Here is a 22,674-nt window from a genome sequence, read left to right on the forward strand (position 1 = left end):
TTTAGTGTGTACAAATAGATAGACAGGACGTTTTTCCTCACTGATCACTCGTGCTACGAGCCATCGTGCACTCAGGGTTCCACTTAATGGTATGTAATAAATAGATAAATGGGTTCTTTTTCACATCGTTCACTCACAGCACAGATCCTCCTGGTGTCAGTACATTTAACATTGCCATGTCACATGACCTTTCTCAGTTAATCTCAGCTTCCACTTGAGTTCCTGAACAAGTTATGGAAAAACAGGTTTCTTTACCTCCACCACTGAAGGTGGATAGAGGTTGTTTTCACCCCTGTCTGTCTGTTTGTTACTTGGCAAAAATTCTTGTTTTTGACGTTTTCGTTTGACGATTTTGTTGATCACTCTGGTTTGTGTGTTTGTCTGTCTGCTCACTTATACTTGCCTACACGTCACAATTTTAAACCGATATTCACGAAACTTCACCAAATGGTAGTTTATGGTCGTACAGAATCATATTTATTTTTTAGGTCAAAAGGTCAACATAGGCCAAAGGTCAACCACTTTTTCTCCAGTTTCTAAAATCCTCAATTTTCATCTGATTGACTTGAAACTTGAAACGGATTTTCATATCAGCTAACTGAATTCAACCACCAACTATTTTTGAGATCAGCATCGGCCAAAGGTCAACAACCATCCCAGATTTCTAAAATCTTAAATTTTTATCTGGTTGACTTGAAATTTGTGTGAGTTTCATATCAGCTGATTGAATTCAACCACCTACTATTTTTTAAGTCAAAAGGAAGAGCTACTCAGTGCCATGCTACTTCTTCTTTTTTGTTTACAAAGGCGAGGCTCGTGTAACAGCTAACACATGAAATGTATAGTAAAGAGAGCGGGAGACAAGAGGGGGAGAGAGGGAAGCACCCAAGCACAATAACAGTAGAGAACAGGGACATCGGGAGATCTGTGGAAGGGAGGGTTGGGAGAGGGGGGGAAAAAAAAGGACACTGCTTGGACTTCAGTATTTCAAAAATGTGGATCTGGGGTGAATTAGCGGGGGTGGAAAAGATCAAGGTTTTGGATGGGGGAAGACGAGATGGTGGTGAACAGATGTTTTAAAGACCTGGAGAGAGGGAGTGGGATTGAAGAGAGTGTGGGAGTTTGTTCCAAAGGTGGGAGAAAAGTGGAATGAAAGTGAAGGTGAGCAGAGAGTCTTGATTTTTGGCATTTTCACCAAAGAGGGTTCCTGGCAGGTCTTGTGTGTCCTGAAGGAATATTTGGGGGGCAGAGCACAGACAGAGCAGGGTAAGTGAGGCTGGTGAGGAGTTGTTGGAAGACAAAGACCACCATCCTGCCTGCTGTGAGGGTGAAAGGCCTTCAGAATCAGCTTCATCATGGGAGACACCAATGATTCTAAAAGCTTTGGTTTCGACAGCATGAAATTGAGCCAAGTGTGAGGCAGGTGCACCAGCCCAGAGGAGTGAGTAGTATGCCATCAAGCTGTGGATAAAGCTTTGTATGTGGTGAGAAGCTCAGTAGTGCCAAGAAAGGACTTCACACGACAGAGGATGTCCAGTAGGCGACTGCCTTTGGAGGCCAGCTGGGAAATGCGGTTTTCCCACAAAAGATAATGGCAGATAGTGAGACACAAAAGCTTGAGTGACAGATTGTTTCCCAAGTGGTCTTTAGAAAGAGAAATATTGAGGTTATGAGATTTGTCAGGATTGAATGACATGTTCAACTTGTTTGATGGTTTGTGATTTTTATCCGCTCTGTAGAGATTGAAGAGAGAGGCTGCTTCTGCCGATCTCTGGTTTGAGAGATGGAGCGGCAGAGGGTGGAGTCATCAGCAAATAGATAGAGAGGATAATCCAGAGAGTCGGATAGGTCATTAATGAAGACCAGAAGAAGGACAGGGCCCAGAACACTGCCTCAAGGAACTCCAGCCTGGACAGGAAGGGGGGGAGATGAGAGAATTCCATTCAGGGCCACACATTGATTACGACCATAGGGGAAGTCCGCAAGCCATGCATGGAGATTTCCATCGATACCATAAGAGGAAAATTTGGTGACAAGGGCCCAACCGTATCGAAGGCATGACAAATGTCAAGGAAGTTGGCTCTCATTTCCTGTTTAGCATTGATGACCTCCATCCATTGTTGAGACAGTGGAAGCAGAATGTCCAGATTAGAGAGACCTGGTCTGAATCCAAAATGATGATCAGAGTTCAAGCCATTAGAGAAGAGGAAGGATTTCATATCAGAAGCGATGATGGATTCCATAACCTTGCTGATGATTGGGGGTAGGCTGATTGGTCTGTAGTTGCAGGGATCTGTTTTTGCACCTTTTTGTGTAAAGCAGAAACGTTTGCTGATTTCCAAGCAGATGGCAGATGACCTTGAGCAAAAGAGGGTGAAGAGAACAGATGGATGGTGGAATAGAGCGGCAGAGCAGCATTTTGGGACTTGCGGGCTGATGCCGTCTGGTCCATTTGCGGAATCCGAGTCGAGGTTTGACAGAAACTTCTCCGCAGCTCCGCATGATTGGTTATGGTGGGTACAGAAAGCAATGGGTTTGGGACACAAGATTTCGAGACAAACACAGAGTTGAGGCATTCAGCTTTTTCATGTGCAGTGTCATGTGTGTAGCCATTGCAGGTAAGGGAGGGGATGGAGGGGGAACAAACGCCAGATGCCACCAGGGCTTGGAGGAGGGAGACAGGTTTGAGAGTTCAGTCTTGAGAGTAGAGAGATACTATTTCCTGGCTCTCCTGAGGGTAGAAAGACACTTGTTCCAAGCTTTGTGAAAGGGAATTTAGAGAAATTTTTAACGCCAGTAAATTATTGAGAAGCATTTTGATGAATCTTTCAATCTTTATATTAATTAAATTGAAATAAATACTTGAACACAGTTGAACACATATTGCCCTCTTGTTGCTTCTAATAACCTCGAGTTTAGCAGTACTTGGACATGTTAAATATGGTGGTGAATAAGGCTGATGTCGAAGACGCTTAACTTCAATAGCGCTTTACATCTGGAATTTTTATTTTAAACAATCTTAATCTTCATTATTATATTTAAATGGGAGTATACATTTCATGGTGTAACATGTTCAATGAACTCTCAAGATTGTTCTCATTCTCATTTCCCTGCAATAGACTGACGCTGATTTGTACACAGGTGATGCCCATCTTGTAAATGTGGAAAGCAGACAACACGGCGATTCATCTTTCACAGAAGATTCAAAATGTGCTTCTGCAAAGGAAGGTTAAGATGATATTTACATGACAAACGGAAGTTTTTCCTGTTTTGCAACTGGTGAATGGAAACGTATGAAATTAACATCCAATATTTTGTGTGAAGAAAATATAAAATTTTCAGAAAGGTGTTAAATATTTTCCAAATTTGATTTTGACCAAAAAAATCGATCTTCTTTCTTTTTGGAGAACAATCCAGAAGTGATGTGGGACAAATAAGGTCCAGTTGCAGCTTGACAGTGAAGAAAAACCTTTTTTGAAGAAAAAAATATCACAATCAAGACTCACTTTGAATAAAATACAAGTGCATGTCCACGCAGATTGATATTAAATTGAATAAACACAAAAATGTTGTAGAAAGGTGAATACGTTATAAGTTTATTGTGTGCAGAATGGATTTTGCTACAATGAGTAACATAAAAATGCACATGAGTATCCACACTGAAAAATGCCCCCACAAGTGCTCTGTCTGTGATGAAGGTTTTTTTACAAAAAGAAATTTGAATGGACAAATTAAGATCCATACAGAAGAGCGTCCTCACAAATGCTCGATTTGTGATAAAGGTTTCTCGAACAACAGAAATTTGAAATTACATGTGATGATTCATACAGGTGAGCAACCTCATAAATGCTCAATATGTGATAAAGGTTTCTCTCAAAAAGGCCATTTGAAATTACATATGAGAATCCATACAGGAGAGCATCCTTACAAATGCTTGATATGTGATAAAGGTTTCTCTCAAAAAGGCCATTTGAAATTACATATTAGAATCCATACAGGAGAGCATCCTTACAAATGCTTGATATGTGAAAAAGATTTCTCTCGTAGCGGCAATTTGAAATTGCATATGAGGATCCATACAGGAGAGCGTCCTTACAAATGCTCGATATGCGATAAAAGTTTCTCTCAAAACGGTCAAAGGAAATTACATATGATGATCCATACAGGAGAGCGACTTCACAAATGCTCCATATGTGATAAAGGTTTCTCTCAAAAAGGCAGTTTGAAAATACATATGATGATCCATACAGGAGAGAGACCTCACAAATGCTTCATATGTGATAAAGGTTTCTCTCGAAACAGCCATTTGAAATTACATTTGAGGATCCATACAGGAGAGCGTCCTCACCAATGCTCGATATGTGATAAAGGTTTCTCTTGTGACAGCCATTTCAAATTACATATGAGGATCCATACAGGAGAGCGACCTTACAAATGCTCGATATGTGATAAAGGTTTCTCTCTAAAAGGCCATTTAAAATTACACATGAGGATCCATACAGGAGAGCGTCCTTACAAATGCTCGATATGCGATAAAGGTTTCTCTCAAAAAGGCGATTTGAATAAACATATGAGGATCCATACAGGAGAGCGTCCTTACAATTGCTCAATATGTGATAAAGGTTTCTCTGTAAAATGCCATTTGAAATTACATATGAGGATCCATACAGGAGAGCGTCCTTACAAATGCTCGATATGTGATAAAGGTTTCTCTTGTGACAGCCATTTCAAATTACATATGAGGATCCATACAGGAGAGCGACCTTACAAATGCTCGATATGTGATAAAGGTTTCTCTTGTCGCAACAGTTTGAAATCACATATGAGGATCCATACAGGAGAGCAACCTCACAAATGCTCGATATGTGATAAAGGTTTCTCTCTAAAAGGCCATTTAAAATTACACATGAGGATCCATACAGGAGAGCGTCCTTACAAATGCTCGATATGCGACAAAGCTTTCTCTCGAAAACACCATTTCAAACCACATATGAGGATCCATACAGGAGAGCGACCTTACAAATGCTCGATATGCGATAAAGGTTTCTCTCGTTGCAATAGTTTGAAATTGCATATGAGCATCCATACAGGAGAGCAACCTCACAAATGCTTGATATGTGATAAAGGTTTCTCTGAAAAAGGCAGTTTGAAAATACATATGAGGATCCATACAGGAGAGCGACCTTACAAATGCTCGATATGTGATAAAGGTTTCTCTCGTCGCAATGGTTTGAAATCACATATGAGGATCCATACAGGAGAGCGACCTTACAAATGCTCGATATGTGATCAAGGTTTTTCTCATCGCAACAGTTTGAAATCACATATGAGGATCCATACAGGAGAGCGACCTTACAAATGCTCGATATGTGATAAAGGTTTCTCTCAAAAACGCAATTTGAATAAACATATGAGGATCCATACAGGAGAGCGTCCTTCCAAATGCTCTATGTGACAAAGGTTTCTCTCAAACAACAAATTTGAAATGACATATGAAGATCCATACAAGAGAGCTGAAATCTGAAATACCAGAATATGAAAAATGAGGTTAAGAGGATAAGAAAATTTTAGCTTAAAAAATGTAATTTATTAATCTGGTTCTCCATATTCTCATAATAGGTAATTATTGGAAAATTGAGGCCACAAACTCAAATGGCAATATAACTTGATCTCTCAATCTGATCTTGGATCTCATTGTGTTTCTTTCAGGGTTTTCCTTCGGTTGCCAGTTCATAATTCTTGTTTCTGTTCTTGCCATGTATCCAGCCAAATTCCATTTGAAGTTTTTGATTGTGACCAGTGTTTTGTAATTTTGTTTTTCTTTCTGATTTAGTTGTTTTTCTTGTCCCTTTTTGGTTATGCTCTGATGTTGTCTTTCCATGGCAGTTTGGACATCAATTGTTGCTAAATCTTTGCTGTAGTCCATGTTTCATTGACATGTGTGATATGGGGAGAACACCCTTTTTGTAAAATTGTTCATCAGAAGAAGTCTTCTGCCTATTACTAAACTTGAATTTGTGAAGGGTTTTGCAATAAAGAGAGGTCTCAAAAGCACAAATGCACTGTCTGTGTTATTGGGAATTCTCGGAAAGATACCCGTCAATGAAGGGGGTTCGTAATTGTCTGACCTAAATTGAGACTAACTTTGGAGTGTGTATTGGTAGAAACGGGAATTCAATGTAAACATTCAGTGAGCATATGTCGCAGTGTGTGTGTATCCCGGTGTGTACCCCGGTTTAGAATAGGTACACCGTATCCCTGCGTGTCGTAAGAGGTGACTAAAAGGGTTGGCATCAGGAAGGGCATCCGGCCAGAAAAACATTGCCTCAAAAAGGGAACCATGACAATTACAACTACATTTGGGCAGGGTACAGCCCGAAGTACCCCGTGGGGGGACCCCACTCCCTCTCGTCAAAACTCAAGGTGGGGAACCCGATCGAAGCAAGGGTGGAAATCACTCCATTTATGATGACGAAATGTCTGATGCCCGAAGTGGAGATCGGTTTCTGAAGTTTGGAACATGGAATGTAGGGACAATGACTGGGAGATCAGGAGAAGTGGTGGACGTATTGGTCAGAAGAAAAGTGGACATATGTTGTGTGCAAGAGAGGAGATGGAAGGGAAGTGGTGTGAGAATGGTGAAGGGTAGGCAGGGACAGAAATACAAGTTTGTGTGGCAAGGGTGCCCAGAGGGCATTGGTGTCCTGTTTTCTGAGGAGTTTGTAGACAGTGTGGTGAGTGTGACTAGAGTGAGTGATAGGTTGATGATGGTGAAAATGATGATTGGAAAGCTATTGGTGAACGTCATCTCAGGATATGCTCCGCAGGTTGGTCAGAGCGATGAAGAGGACAAGTTCTGGTGTGCAATAGAGAACCTGATGGAAAATGTGAAAGATGAGGAAGTTGTTGTGGTAGGAGGAGACGTAAATGGACAAGTGGGAAGGAGTATGGATGATTTTGAGGGAGTTCATAGGGGTTATGGATATGATGTGAGAAATGGAGAAGGTGAAAGGATTTTGGAGTTTGCGGATGGAGCTGATTTTTTGATTTGTAATACTCAGTTCCAGAAAGAGGATAATAAGCTTGTTGCATACACGTCAGGTGGGTCGACGACAACCGTTGATTACCTGATGGTGCATAGGCGAGATACGGGGCACCTCCGGGACACAAAGGTGATCCCGGGGGAGGAGGCTGTTTCACAGCACCACTTGGTTGTCTGCGACATTTGGGTGAAAGGTGCGAGGAGAGCTCGGCGGGTGAAGTACGAACCGAGAATGAAGGTGTGGAGGTTGAAAGAGGTGACAGTAAGGGTGGCATTAAAAGGGAGGCTGAGTAGGGTCGAGGATTATGTGGTTGAGCTTGAAAGTGGTTGGATGTCAATGAAAGATGTTGGGAGCCGTTGGTGAGGTATGTGGATGGACAAAAGGACCACCGAGGCACTCAGAAACATGGTGGTGGGATGATGAAGTTGGTAAGAGGATTGACGAGAAGAGGAATAAATTCAAGGAGTGGCAGAAGGCGAAGGGTACTGTGGCAGAAAAAGCAGAGCATGAAAGTTATAACGCAGCAAAGAAGGCTGCAAAGAGAGAGGTAACATAGGCGCAGGAGGCATGTAGGAAAATGTTCGGAGAACGCTTGGATTTGGAAGAGGGTCAGAGAGCTGTATTCAGGATTGCAAAGCAGATAGCGAAAGAGAGGTGTGATGTGATGGGGGTGGGTTGCTTGAAGGATGAAGTGGGAAAAATCGTTGTGGACCCAGATGGAAATAAAGGAAGCTGGAAGAGATATATGGAAATGCTGTTGAAAGCAGAGAATGAATGGGATGTCAACATGGAGAGTAACCCAGTTGTAGGACCGGCAGAGAAGATAATTTGACCTGATTTATATTTGGAAATTTTTAACTTCGTGTCCTGCAAAAGATTGACACTGAAATGTATGCAGGTGATGTCTATCCAATGAAAGTGGAATGTACACAAAACAACAACGATTCTTCTGTCTCAGAAGCTTTGAGATATGCTTCTGTAAAGGAAGCGTCAGATGTTAGTAGGGACATAAAGGAGCTTCTAACACACTATTTGGGACTGGTTCCAAAAACTCCCAATAGTTCAACTCACTTTGCTTGTCTCACTATCACTCGTCTTTAGTCCCAATCTGAAATAGCATGTCAGAAGCTCCTTTATGTCCCAACTCCACTGCGTGGGCCTGGCTTCACCCTTTAGAGTAGATTTAAAATAAAAAAAATTTATATAGTATTAAAGTTGAGATCATAACAAATAAGTTTTAAAATATGACTTCTTATAAAGGATTAAGTTTAAGAAACTCACTCACAGAACCTATAAAGATTTGATCATGTCTTATCTCCAATGAAAAAAAGTATATGGATATACACGGTAATGTTTTTTCTACTAATTATATATGAGCCATTATACAACCAAAGATTTTGGGGATTATGATAGTGATGATAGTATCTCTATTGGAACAGAAGACAGTTATTATACTGAGAGTTTGTGTTCAAACGATAGTTATGAAAGTAGTTTTATCAGTGATAATGATTATGAAAGCACCGATTATAGTGAAGATGAATTTTAGTTCAAGCAAAGTTTTACTATATAAATATGATGAATCTAAATGATATACCAGATGTTGAGCCTCTTGAATTCCCTGATACTCCACATGATAAATTAGAGAATTGTCCAGCTTGTGAAAGAGTGGGATTAAACACAAGACTCAAAAGCCCAAAAATAATGTTTATTCTGTGATTATCTTTTAATTAATGATGATAAAAAATATCGAAAGAAACACAACTATTTTCAAATTATGCCAAAAATGAATTATTTTGCAAGATTAATAAGAGAAATGAACGTTAAGTATGAAGGTGATATTACACCTTTCCTTACAATGGAAGAGATTGAGAAATTATGGTAATGTTTCAAGGATTGATGTTATTTGCTATGCACGATTGTCATTTTCAGGGAAATATCAACACAAGATATTGTATAACTAAAATAATAGATTATCTTGAAATTAAACCTGAACTCAGGATAAAAGAGTTTCTAAAAAAAAAAGCCTGTAAAAAATTGGATGACCTGTTTTCCAAATATATAAATGAATAATTTTTTTTCCCTTTTGTGAAAATATGATAAAATTTAACAACCATAAAAATCTTCCAAATTCATGAAGATGTTTAATAGTTTGTTCAAGCAAATGTGGGAAAACCTGTTTACTGTAAAAGATGCTCCTTACGCCAAACTTTTTAGATTATGATATTTTAATAATTTTTACAAAGTCAGGTTTTCAACCCGAGTATCAATTACTCACACAAGGTTTTAATGCGGGTCTTCAAAAATAAGATATAATCGGTTTATTTAAAGTTCAATACAAACTAAATATTTACAACATTGAAGATGTAATACAACTATTTTGTGATACACAGAAATGTAAAAATAAATCAAAACCCATAACTTGTATGCTCAGTGATAATACAGATGATATACGTACCTTCACCCAAAGATTTAGATAAATCAAAAAAGAACCCTGTTATCTTTGATGATTGTGTTAAGGAGAGAAACAAAACGGTTATGGATAGCTACTAAAACAAGAGGGAGACATTCTTCTTGTAATTGTATTTATCCAGGTTAATCATACTTTCAACTCCCTTGTTACTCAATAAGAAACAATGCCAAAACTTTTATTTTATTCAAGTTAAATTCAATAGATGTAAATAATTTTTGGAGAGACAATTGTTCTACATTATGTAGTAAAAAGGAATTTGAGGATTTTATGAAACGCATGACTGTAAAATATAAATATATTGTTGTGAAACAAGATGAGATACTAACTGATATATATTTTATTTTTTATATAATTACACACATAAATGACAACTATTATTATTAATCTTGTGGGTAAATCTGCTTCAGGAGAAAAAAAAAAACTTTCATAAATCTAGGCTCTTGAATAGTAAAACTGAAAAGATTGTAAATTTTTTTTTTTAACACCCTATGATTCGTATTGTATCTACAACAAACAGAGCAATGCGACCAGGAGAAGTAGAATGTGAAGATTATTACTGTTATTTCAATGGAGGAGCACATGCGATTGAGGAACGGAGGTCAAATATTCACATTGTAAGAATGAGTTAAATAAACTAAAATCTGGTGGACTTGGGATTTTAGAAACGAATCCAGGAGGAATGAGACAAATTATGCAACATCTGAGTGGTGATGGAGTTAAGATTTTATCATTCGGTTTTGATGTTGAAGAAGAAACTCAACACCAACATATGCAAAGCAGAGATACCAGTATTAGTGAAGAAGAAATTACAACTCGTATTAGTGCTAATAAAGAGTTTGATAAAATATTTAAAGAAAAGGATTTATTTGAACACATCGACTGAAATTATGAAAAAAGGAAAATTTTTCGATTGACCTTTACAATTCAGTAAATAATATTTTTCAATGGAAAACTTACTGGAAAACCCTCCTGGAAAACTTAAAATGCTCAAAGATTTTAGCCAAATGACAGAGCAAGAACTTGGAGATAAATGAGAATTAGAATTACAATATGATGATGAAGGATTATTTCAATGACTGGAAAAGGTAAATCAACCTGTTTATGTTGTGAAGGCTCTTCAAATCAATGAATATTCAGTGGATTCAAAAACCATAGCAGGTCTCATTCCAAGAGAAGAACCGGCGATGTTTAATCTTGTTGAAGAAAAGGTATTGATATATAATGATGAATTGATATTCTTAAGTTCTACCCAAGCACCTCTTAAACTAACTCCGAGATTAATGTTTCTTCTCACAAAAGATGGATACCATAGTTCAAGTTATTTTGATGAACCGTTGAATACACAAAGTGAAGATGATAGGGGTATATATTGATTTACTAAACTCGATTGATTATGGAGTTTCTGTTGTTGGTAAAAAAAAAGAAAAAAAAAAGGAAAACTGAGAAGGAAAAACATATTGAGGTTTTAATTGGGCTTGGTTCAGGTGTTGGTTTTCTTCCAAATAACCCATCACAATTATTTAATAGATTGTTCTTGCTGTGAGGTAATAAGAAGAATGGAAACAACAATTGTTTAAATGAAACCTCGGCCATTTTAGATCAGTTGATGAATATGAAAATGTAATAAATATGTGAATACAAATATGTTAATAAATGTCAATACAAAAATATTTTATACCATATTAAATAAGATGAGAAGCACAATCCTTACTTTTGATTTTACAACGAGTAATTACACAGCTTCATTCCCTTACCCCCTACAATTTGACCACACAAAATAATATGAGGCATTGTTATTGTCTATGGAAACTTGCAATACCCTTTTTAATATCACAGAGAAAAACAACAAGTTTAGTTATAATCCAGGAAGCGGATACAAAACTATAAAAGTTTCACCCAGATCATAGGAGATTTCCCAAATATCTTCTGAAATTTCTTGCCTTATGAGAGAAAAAGGTGATGAACCAAGGTGAAACAAGGTGATTACCCATGCCAAATATTTTTTGCATTTTCCTAACCTCACCAAAGAAAGATGCTTTTCCATACACATGCCAGCCGAGCATGGCCCATATGCTCGGCATGTTACCAATTCCCAACTCAACAATCCCATGGCTCTCTTCCCAAACCGAGAGTCCATAAATCATAACAGAACATCTGTGGAGATCACTCTCACACCATCACGTTCCACAGATGCCCCAATGGTTGTTCGGCAGGCTATGTCCATCCCTGTCCATTCGGTTTGACCCGCGTCCATAGACCAGAACAGCATGGCAGGCAGGTCACCACATGCTGGCTGTCTCAGGGAGAGGGTGTCAGGCCGCATGCCCGGGTGGTCACCACAACAGGCCCATGTTGGCCGTCCGCGATTCCACCACCAAAGCGCGACCCACAACACCTCCCCCGAGTGGTCCTCAATATACGCCATCCCAGGCTTGAGAAACCACATTGGACCCCCTGAAGGTCTTAACCCCCACCAGGGTCCTGTGACCCTGCTGGCCCGAGCCACCCACCCGGGCTGCACCCCGATAGACAGGGGACGTCACACTCCACCAGACCCCCCCCTGGGGCCCAGGTCGTAACATGACTGGACCCCACGTCCAAATCTCGCCAGCACAGCCCCCCAGTTGGCTGGCATTCCCAAATTTACAAAGGGGCAAATTTTCCCCGAGGCCATCACCAATGACCTCACCTGGTCAAAATCCCGCAGCCCTGGGACCAACTCCCTCCATGGCTGCTCCAGATCAAATTCCCATTTCCATTTAACTTTAAATTTCCTTTTAACAATTTGTATCCCGTCCCAAACCGCATCTGCGGGTAACAACCCCTACCACAGGTTGTTCTGCCCCTCCCTGCAGCTGTTCCACATTCCCTACGGGGACCACATTGTCTGAGGCTCTATCTCCCGACTCATCTCCGCCCTAATCCAGCTCAGAGCCAAAACAATCCCCCAACTGGTTATCCAATTTCGGAGCCTCTTGTACCCAATTAGTGTGCATGGTGAGGGTCGCCTCGGTCACTTCAACCACCTCCTCGGACCGACTCGCCTCCTCCCCCAAGCTCCTTTGGGCCTGGTCAAACTCTACTTCTATGGGAATGTCCCAGGTCCCCAGCCGCTGGGTCAAATCATGTACATAATTCTTATCAATAATTTGCGGCCCCCTCAGGTCTTCTTCAATAAATACCCGATCCGGTTCCATTACTCGAACTCCCCCACCCGCCTCCATTGTTATCCCCTCTTGCACTGCACAACTGCCCTTGTGCTGCACCATTGCAAATTCATCCCCCTGTTGATGCGTTGGGGCATCCACCCAGCCCCGATAAACCTCCAGGCCTGCATTTATCTGTAAATTTCCTTCCTTACCTTCCCTATTTCCTTTAATTGCCATTCCCGGTGCAATTCCCAATTTGGCTTCCCCCGTGCCGATTCGAATTCTGCCACCCTTGGCTCCTCCTGGGCCCCGTCGGCCCCATTCGTTCGTCCTTCCTTCAATTTACTCGTACATTCATCAATTTTAATTCCCATTCGCTCACTCCGAGCATCCATTTTGTTAATCATTTCCCTCATCTGCTTACTTAATCCATCTATTTTGTCATTCATTCCCCTCATTTCCCTAAATAATCGATCCCATGGCTGCTCGGGTATCGGGGCCGCTCAAATTGTTCCCGGCTCCCCGGTAGGAGAGGGGGATAGGTTGGTGCTCGGGACGGGGGATAGGTTGGTGCTCGGGATGGGGGAGGTTCCAGGACTAACCTTCAATTCCCCTACCTCCGGCTCACCTTCTGAACTTACAGAAGCCTTGCTACGCACCTCCATTTCACCAACTTCCGACATCCGCTTTGAGGAAGGTCGTTACCCCCCGTGCGTATTTATTTTCACCTCGGAAACAAAATTTCAATTTTCCGAAGACGCGATATCGCGCTTCGTATGCCCAATCGACTATGCAAATTTCTCCGCCTCGACTCGAGGGGGATATATAGATTCAGGTAGATCTGCATAGGTAGGTGCTCCGATGTCGTGAAGAAGCACCATTTCGATGTACAGTAAGTCAGGGATCTGTTTAGGTGGTTTGTCGGATTAAGTGTATATCTGTGATCATACAAGGATGATCGTGTGATAAGTAGAGTAGGGATTATGCTAATTCCCCGGTGTGCCAAACCTGTGATCAATCCTGTGTCCCGTATGGCAACGCACCATAGACATTAGTTAGGCCCATTAGTTAGGCCCAAGTTAGGCCCAACGCACCACACAAACACTACTTAAATTCCCCCTCCGCCACAATAACAATACGACTCGCAGGAAGCCAGTTTGGGGCACCGCCAATGGAGCCGCAGCCAGCCACATTGACAGCTGGCATGGCAGCACACATCGAGCAGGCAGGAAATGGACACGTTCAGAGGCAGCAATTGGTCAAGGCAAAGGGCGAGTAAGAAGCAAGTCACCAATTGGCAGAGTAGGGAAGGACTTGTGATTGGTTGGGGGGGGGGGGGTGGCAGAAAGCTTCCCCGTGATTGGTGGAAGGAAGGTGGAAGGAGCGAGATACTGATTGGCCACCGACCGATACAATGACACCAAGGGCACAAAGCGCTCATCCAATGGGAAGCAATGGGCAGATTAGAACATTCAGGAAGGCAAGAAGCGATGCACTGTTTGGAGGGGAGGAGAGCTGACATCACGAGACGGCGGGTAAAACTACTCGCTGGCCGACATTTCCCTCTCTCGTCTTTGGATTTCTTCCTGCCCGGACCTCTCTTCCCTTCTTGCCTTCTCTTGCGTGAGACCTCTTCCCATTTGGACCCTTGCTTAATTGTCTGCCTTCGGACGTTGGTGGAGAGATGGTTGAGCAAGCACGAAGAGTTGGGTTATCCGTGTGAGCGATGGGCGTACCAGCGCGGCTTGCAACTGCAGCGTACGCTGAACCAGCAGCGTGCGAACGGGGGCGTTTTGGGGCCTGGTTCACGCCAACGACCGAGCAGTTCACGCCAATTAAACCTCGTTTGACCTATTTTTCAAAATGGCCACCACAGTCGTCATAGGCCAAAACTGGGATGGCACGATATCTATTTTTTCTTGTAATGGCCTACTGATGATATGTACCAAATTTGATGCTTTCATCAAAAAGTGCACGATTCTTCCCCCGATCCACTATACTGACCGTCCAGGTATTTCAAACACCCCCGTTTCTGCCGGGAGATCCAGCATACCCACAGCTCCAGGCAAACCCCGAGCACATGACAGCCCTCAACATCCACAACACTCAACACTTCATTTACTTATTACTGCATGAATAAATGCAACATGCAGTTTAGAGCAATTTTCTTTGTCTGATTACGCAAACTAGCATACATCGACAGATACCTATTGGATAGAGGAGTAGACAGATATTTAGAGGAAAAAAAATAATACACAGACAGCCAAAAATAAGAAGAAAAGAAGGAGAGAGAGAGGAGTGTTTATTCCAACTAATGTTTTAGATGGTCATAATATTCCCGCTCCCAGGAATCATTTGCAACCTGGGAAGCATTTGCATCCACATGCACCTCAGCTTTTAGGCTGCAGCACATGGTTGATTAAACCACATGCATCCTTTACCTCGAAGGGCCAGAATCGAAGATCAAAATAACGCCCCCTGCAGGTACTGACATCGTCAGAAATTCCTATTGAAGAGGAATATGAAAGAGCTATAAGCTTCCCCTTGCGGGCTCAACAGCAGAGCCCTGGAACCAGGGCAGGCGCCACACTATTTTGCGCCCTAGGCTAGGCCAGCTAATTGCATCCCCCCCCCCCCCCCAAAATATTTTTTTGCCAACTTCGATTATTAATTCTCCCGTTTTCCTGACGATGATCAATCCATGCGCCCAACGACGAAATGGCGGCAGCGTTTTGAACATGCCGGATGTGACGTATGGGAGAAGGCGCATGGGAGCAGGCTACGTCCGTTTCAAACAGGATGTGACGTATGCGACGAAGCGTACATGCTCAAAATTAATCACTTACACTATTATGAACAATGAACTATTAGATTTTCCTTTTATTATGTTTTTTCTTAAAACAATAATTTGTATAAAACTGTGATCCTTTAAGGTTCAGTAATGCGCCCCTCTGATGTCTGCGCCCTAGGCGGCTGCCTAGTTGGCCTAATGGTAACGCCGGCCCTGCCTGGAACCTGTTTAAAATGAGAATAGATTTAGTTATGATCTCCTGAGATGATTCGGCTTATTAACTACAAAGAATCCGGAAGAATTCCTATGTTTGTAAACACGCACCATGTTGAGGTGCATACATCAGTTTAATAATAATGGGTCCTTCCATGACATGACATTCCTATTACAAAATAAATAACAAAAATAATGATAACATTGTAACAAGGCATTTATTAATACTAATAATATTAAGAACAATAATAATATTAGTACCATTTGGCAATAATAATTACCAACGCGTAATCCAGAAGAGTGAATTGTCATGATCAGGACATGGCATCAATTGCATCTGAACAATGGGAAATATTTAGTCTCAATGCAAAAGTCGGTACTGGGAAAACATACACTATCAATGTTATCCTGTCAGAAGTTTGCTCTCATGGTAAAATTGGCATTGCTTCTGCCATCCATGGCTGGGTTTGCTGCTACTCCACTGGAAAATGGACAAAACCCTCCATTCAAGATGCAAGATTCCATTGAATATCAAGCAGGAAGGCACATGCAACTTTACTTGAAGAGACGCCACCGGCATACGGATGCAAAAGGCTGAACTATTGGTGATTGATGGAATTAGCATGGGCCAGCGCTACATATTTAAATGTCTGGATCTTTCACTTCAAGAAGTGCATCAGAATGAGCAGCGTTTTGGAAGCCTTTCCTTTTTGTTAGCTGGAGGCTGGAAACAAACAAGTCCTGCCTGTCATTCACAATGGTGGACGACATCAAATTGAGGAAGCAACATTAAATAATTCAGTTCTTCGGTGCCATGTTTTGGAATTCCAACTTAAAGCAAACATGAGAGTTGCCATGGCTGGAGAAAATTCTGAAGAAGCCAAGTTTAGCAAGAACTTATTGGATCTTGTCAATTGACAGGCTCCTGTAAATAAGTCAGCAGGACAGTTTAACACTCAAATTTCAAATGAATACCTCCTTCAGACTGACAATTTGAGTGATCTTTGTGATGTTTTTTTACCCTGAGCTCGCAAAGCGAAAAGTAGGGTTAAGCATTCAACTGCATACGCGTGCCGTACTTGTCTGCATTTTAAAAATTCATTTTCTCGGCATCCGTTCGTCTGATTGACACGAAATTTTACCACAGAAGCGCTTCCGCCTGTAGAATTTTTTTATTCATAATTATGATGTCATAGGTCACGTGGTGCGGACGCCATCTTGGAAAAACGTTACACCTCTATATCTCCCAAACCGCTCAATGGAAAAAATTTATACATGGCTCATTGTCAAGTACTCACTATGGGGAATAAGATATGTTGATGGTGATGTCATCGGTGTCTTAATTATGACGTCATAATTCGACAAGAACAACGCTTGATCTGATCAGTATGAATAAAACAAAAATTCCTCTGCAACTGTTAGTCTGATGGACACGAAATTTTCAGAATATGCGCGGCTCCTGTAGAATTGTTTAATGATAATTTTAATGCCATAGGTCACGTGGTACAGGCGCCATCTTGGAAAAAAAATCGAAAAAAGGTTGCACCTCTATCTCTGAAACTGCTCCATGGAAAAAATGAAAACGTGGCTCATTGTCAAGTACTCCCCTTGGGGAACAAGACATGTTAATTATGTCATCGGTGCCTTCGTTATGACGTCATAATTCGACAAGTACAACACTTATCCGATCATTGTGAATTTTTTTTCTCAGCAACTGTTGGTCTGATGGGCACAACATTTTCACCATTGGAGCACCTCCTCCTGTAGAATATTGAATGACAATCATGACGTCATAGGTCATGTGATACAGGCGTCATTTTGGAAAAACCGAACAATTTTGCACATCTATATCTCCAAAACCACTGCATGGAAATAATTGAAACATGGGTCATTGTAAAGAACTCCATATGGGGAATAGGTGTTCTCAACGATGACGTCATTGGTGCCATAATTATGACGTCATAATTCGACAGGGACAATGCTTAGTCTGATCAGTTTGAAATATATTGAGCGTGATCTATGCAACAATTATATTAGAGAATAGAAATTTATGATATCACTCACGTGGTCTGGCAGCCATATTGGATCAAAGAAAAAAAATGTTCAAAAACATGAGTTGGCTCGCAACAAGTTGACTGCACAGGGTAAGTATTCTATGAATACCATCTATTTTTTTGGACGGTTTGAAAACACCCACCAGGATCCAAAATGGCTTGCAAGCCTTGCAGTTATTGCCCCAACAAACAGTGCTGTTGACTCAAACAATGCATTGATTCTGAAACACTTCCCTGGACAATAAAAAATTTCTAAAGCTCAGACACGGTAGACAATGAAAGGATATTAAATCCAATATAATTCTTTAGCAGACTGAACCCCTCTGGATTTCCAGCACATTTGCTCACGTTGAAAATTTGGTCCTGCATCATGCTCCACCCGCTCTCCACCCAAACTTTGATTTCAGTAACGGACATTGCAATGGTGCATGCTATATTATCCTCGCCTTGGACTGACATATCATTGAAGCTCAGACTGCTACAGGGCCTCATTCTGTAAAGCACGTTTTTATTCCACAGATACCTTTAGCTCCTACCGATAACATTTCCCATTTTCCAATGACAAGGAAGCAATGCCCAAATAAGAGCAGCCTTTACAGTCACAGCAAACAAAATCCACGGTCAAACTCTCCAAAAAATTGGAGTTTATCTTCCATCTAACATGTTTTTAGCCATTGTCAGTATTATGTAGCAAATTCCAGAGTTGGGTCAGGGATGCGTGTCAAGATTCTTGCACAAAAAGCAACACATGAAGTCAAGGGTGGAACCCCATAGACAATATGATCAACAAACAAATATTGTGAATATATTTTGTTGGTATACAATGAATATTCCAAAGTTGTGATGAAAGTAAATAAAACTTTCCAATTCCAGTTATTCCAATATTTATCCTGGACTTATGGCCTACCCGGTAATAGCCACCCATATGGCGAGTGCCTGCTTCTACATAATAAAGCAGGATAGTCTGTATGTCCATCTGTCTGTCCGTTTGTCCATCCCCGAAATATTCCTCGGCCTTGGGCCAGCCCCACCAGACCCTCCGTGAAAGCCCCTGGGGTCCTTGGGGGTGTCCTATAATATTAATAAAATATATTATGATAACAATTAGTTTTTAATTACTGGCAAAGGTACACGCCCTACGGGTAGGGCTTCAATTGGGAGGCCCAAATGAAAAGGAAAAATATCAGAAATTGAAGGCTTTTTTTTATTTTAAACGATTTATATAAACGTCCGTTAAATCATATCACACGCAAATCATCACAATCTAAACAGTATTTGTAGACAGATCGTTTGGGCAATGGGCTCTCCAATATTCCATGTGCTTACGGTTTGAATTACGTAACATAACATTTGTGACGATGTTTGTGTTCACGTTAGTGTTTGATGTGACGGTGTGAACGTAATTTCGTAATGATTTTCGTTTTTATTTTCGTAATCATTTAATGAACGTTTAATGTTTAATGAACGTTTAATGAGCGTAAGAATAATGTTTAATGATCATTAAATGAATGAATGAATGTAATGAATAATGCCATGGAGTCGCGTTGGCAGCAGTGACAATATAAAAATGTTTGCCAAGAACTTCGAAGAGAGAAAAGGAACTTTTATCAGCAATGTCGTCTATCCTGAAGTTCTAAGCTGAAGAAGAGGTACAAAATCATTCCATTTTTTTTTCCTAAAGAAAAGCATACAGTTGATATCACGATTTGAAACACGATGGAATAATATTTACCGATATGAACAGTGATGTGGTTTTTTAATTGAAATTCTAAAAAATACTGTTTAGATTTTGATGATTTGCATGTGATATTTAACGGATGTTTATATAAATCGTTTAAATAATCATTTGCGCCTCCCAATTGAAGCCCCGCCCTTAGGGCGGGTACCGATGCTCGTAATATATTAATGGCGATACAGCAATTTTTACCGCTTTGCTTTGAAGAACGGGAATGAAGGGGGAGGAGCGTGTTAATATGTCTGGTTGAAGGCTTTGGGTGGTGAGGGGGCTTGAAGCCAGATTTTAATCTTCCAGCCGCCATGTTGGTGCTCCCTCTCACTGCGATGTGAAGTGAAAGACGCCTCAGAGCTGTCACATTCACAATCGCTATGTCATATGTACTCCCGATATGTGTTTCCTTCATTGTAAAAACTACAAAGTCAACAGTTAAAAGGATTTTGAGCCGATATGTGTTACGGCTTTGGCAAGATCAATGGAGACAGCGATCTGTTAGCTTATACACCGCCCAAATAGCCGTGTGGAATTCTCTCATGTGGAGATTAAACGTCGTTTGAACTTTGGCCGAGGTCATTATTTACTTTTAATGATGTTTATATACGAATCAAAAAGAATATAATTGGTTTTGGGTTGTCCTTTCCGCATATCTCGTGGGATTGTGAGTTGGAGAGACGACCGTGATGGTGGAGAGGGGGTTGGCATTCTCCCAAGCAGGGATTCAACCCATGTCGTTATAAAAGGTCTTTGTCCAAGGTCACCGAGTCTGATCGGTGCAGCTGTGCAGCGATCGGTGCAGCCGTTTGTGCCGCACCCAGGAAAATAATGTTATACGGGAGTCCAAATCTGAAAATGCTGGAGGCCAAAGCTGAAATTGGAAAAACAATATAGCCTATTTTACTCTAGGGGATCCCAGGATTACCCACCCAAAATATCGTTGCGATCGGTTCAGCCGTTTTGCGGTGCCTTCGAACGGACATCAGATGGACAGACAGATGGACAGACATTTGGTGAATTATAGTAAGATAACCTGGGGACTCGGTGTTTTATATAAGGTCGGTGGAGTTTTCATGAGGTTGCTTTTTTACCTGTGTGGTGTTCATGTTTAATAAATGCGGTGTTTGTGTTTAATAAACGAGTGAGGTACCCGTGCTATGCACGAGTGGGAGGCCAGAAGCAAACAGACAATGCAGAAACAGTGAATGCTAAAGCATGAAACCAATAAATTCCACATTCCTGTAGCACCTTCAGTCGCACGTCAGACATGGACAGCAAGTTCGTGAAGGACTTCCATGAAAAACGTACCAGTTGGCAAACAAACGGTAGGTTTGTTCCATACCCAGTTAATGGCGAATCTGCATATGGCGATCCACGAATTCACATTTGGAAAGTAGAAACCATCACGGCATTCTGTCATTCATTTGTACTCGATATCTCTTTTTTTCATTCCAAACAGCATAACTCCAATCACAAATGAAATAACATTAATATAAAAAATAAACTTTTAACAACATTCGTTACATAAACAAATATTTAAATCCTGATGTGAAGTTCCGTACGGTTGGGTGAATACAATTACGAATTCAAAATTGTAATTGTATTCACTCAATTCCAATCATCAATTGATACTTTAACAAAACGATTAACATGATTAACGTTTAACGATTTAACATTATGATTGAATGATGGTTGTATTTGGATATTATCAAACCGGTGCATTGCTGTCATCTGTCCACTTCCGGATTCGCTGCAGGTTCGTAATTCTCATCAAAATCGAAACATTATTTGTAGAATTTCAATAAAAGCCACATGACTGTTCATATTAGTAAATATTATTCCATCGTGTTTGGAAAAACTGGAAAATTGGAAAACTTGGAAAAACAATATAGCCTATTTTACTCCCAGGGGTCCCAGGAATACCCACCCAAAATATCGTTGCGATCGGTTGAGCCGTTTTTGCGGTGCCTTTGAACGGACGGGCGGACATTTGGTGAATTATCGTAAGATGTGTCGGGATGGAGAGAGAAAGGACAAAACATGTACTGTACGTGTTTAAGGGTCGATAATGTTTTAAAGGTGTCTGGAGCAGTAAATAAACTAAATTGAAATTGGAGCTCTGTCTGACTGTGTCTGGAAAACAGAGAAGTCGATTTAAATACTGTGTTTAAAAGTGCAATGGATACCAACCTATTTGGCTGTGGATGGCGTGTTATAAACCGGGGGGTGGGCGGAGGGGGTTGTGGGATGGGAGTGGAGGTGGAAGACGATAATGGAGTGAGGAAGAAAAGCACTCTCTAACTCTCTATAACACTCGCATTCACATATCACCCCTTTCCCATTACACAAGGGGGGGTGGGGGGGGGTTACTAGTAGTTCAGTAGTAGTTCACAAGTACATCATTTTTCTGGGACAAGTACATCATCCACAAATTAATTGTAGTACAGGTACATCATCAATTCTCACCTTATCATTGATTTTGAGAGAGACATTTTGAGTACAGATATTCTTATTTTCATCTTTCCTTCCTCCGTGCACCCTATTCCGTACTGCCCCAAGTCCTCAGTACTAATCGCACCCCAAGCAGACACTTACATGCCTCCGGAGGGGGTGGGATGACGAGCTCAGTCATCATCGTGCGATGACGTGATGCAATACCTCCAAACTTAGCGTGTACACCCAGTACGCCCCAGGTCGATGACTGCCCCAGTACTTATCGCTTCGGCAGTAGCTGCTTACCCGCATCAAGAGGGGGTGGGTGGTTCGTGTGCAGCCACCTGTCTGCTGGTTGCATCATTTTTCTGTCGACGCCTCTGCCGCTAATGCAATGTCTCGTTATAACCAGTTATCTGGGACTCATTTTGCCGACGTCGGAAGGATGACAGGCTGAGACAACCCCACCTTTTTCTGGGACAAGTACATCATCCACAAATTAATTGTCCTACAGGTACATCACGTACAGGTACATTCGTACAGGTACATTCGGAATCCTGTGGCAGGTTTCAATGGGATTCGAACTCAGGACTTTATAATCCCAAGCCCACCTCCCGAACCATTATGCCAGCACCAGGAACCAGGTCGTTCGGGAGAGATAGACACCGTATCGTGACGTCACAGCATCACGAGTTCGCGCCGGTCTTGTGAGCAGCCCCCTTTTTAGAAGGCGCATGGCCGCCAGTCCGGCAACCTTGAGCTAACACCAGCTCGGATCACGCATTCAAATGG

This window comes from Myxine glutinosa, chromosome 1 (assembly GCF_964187855.1).
Source record: "Myxine glutinosa chromosome 1, kmMyxGlut1.1, whole genome shotgun sequence".
Lineage (NCBI taxonomy): Eukaryota > Metazoa > Chordata > Myxini > Myxiniformes > Myxinidae > Myxine > Myxine glutinosa.